The sequence below is a fragment of the Gracilinanus agilis genome, unplaced genomic scaffold (genome assembly GCF_016433145.1).
Source record: "Gracilinanus agilis isolate LMUSP501 unplaced genomic scaffold, AgileGrace unplaced_scaffold29063, whole genome shotgun sequence".
Taxonomy (NCBI): Eukaryota; Metazoa; Chordata; class Mammalia; order Didelphimorphia; family Didelphidae; genus Gracilinanus; species Gracilinanus agilis.
The window spans coordinates 3827-4419 of NW_025361428.1; the positions used below are offsets into that span (position 1 = coordinate 3827).

Genomic DNA, 593 nt, shown 5'->3' on the forward strand with positions numbered 1-593 from the left:
GCTACCCTTCTGTCCCTTCATTGCTTCTGATGCTGATACACCCATAAAATCAATACCACCATTACTTTTGTAAAAGGAAGCAACTGCTCTGTTCCTGTGATTTTCCATACTAAAACAGCCTTCCCTGTCCCAAGTCCCTAACATGTATTATCTTACCCTAACAGAATATGATCTTTTTGAAGGCACGTACTGTCTTGATTTTGTATTTGAATCTCTAGTACTTAGCATACTGCTTGATAAGTAGTAAGCACATAATAAATGATTTTTAATCATTCATTCATTCATTTCATTTTACTACTTAATATATGATTCCTGCTTAATAAATGCTTATTGTGCTTGCTTTGGCAACACATATACTTAAATTGGAGTGATACAGAGAAGGTTTGCATGGCCCTTATGCAAAGACAACATGTAAATTTGTAAAGCTTTCCATGTTAAAAAAAAACTTATTGATTGTTTGATTGATTGAATTGATAATAAAGAGCTTTTGTTTATGCATGGCTTCTGAGATTCCCCTTCCACCCTAACATTCTGAAGCCCCAGTCTTCAAAAATGGTGGTACTTAATCCAATTAACCATTAATCAGAAAATAT

At 33.9% G+C, this 593-nt stretch overlaps 1 non-coding gene across 1 annotated transcript; it reads left to right on the plus strand.

The window, feature by feature from the left end:
- Positions 1-332: 332 nt before the first annotated feature.
- On the plus strand, positions 333-439 carry LOC123254680. The gene has a single exon (XR_006506692.1). It is a non-coding gene; the product is annotated as a U6 spliceosomal RNA (small nuclear RNA).
- The last annotated feature ends 154 nt before the right edge of the window (positions 440-593 follow it).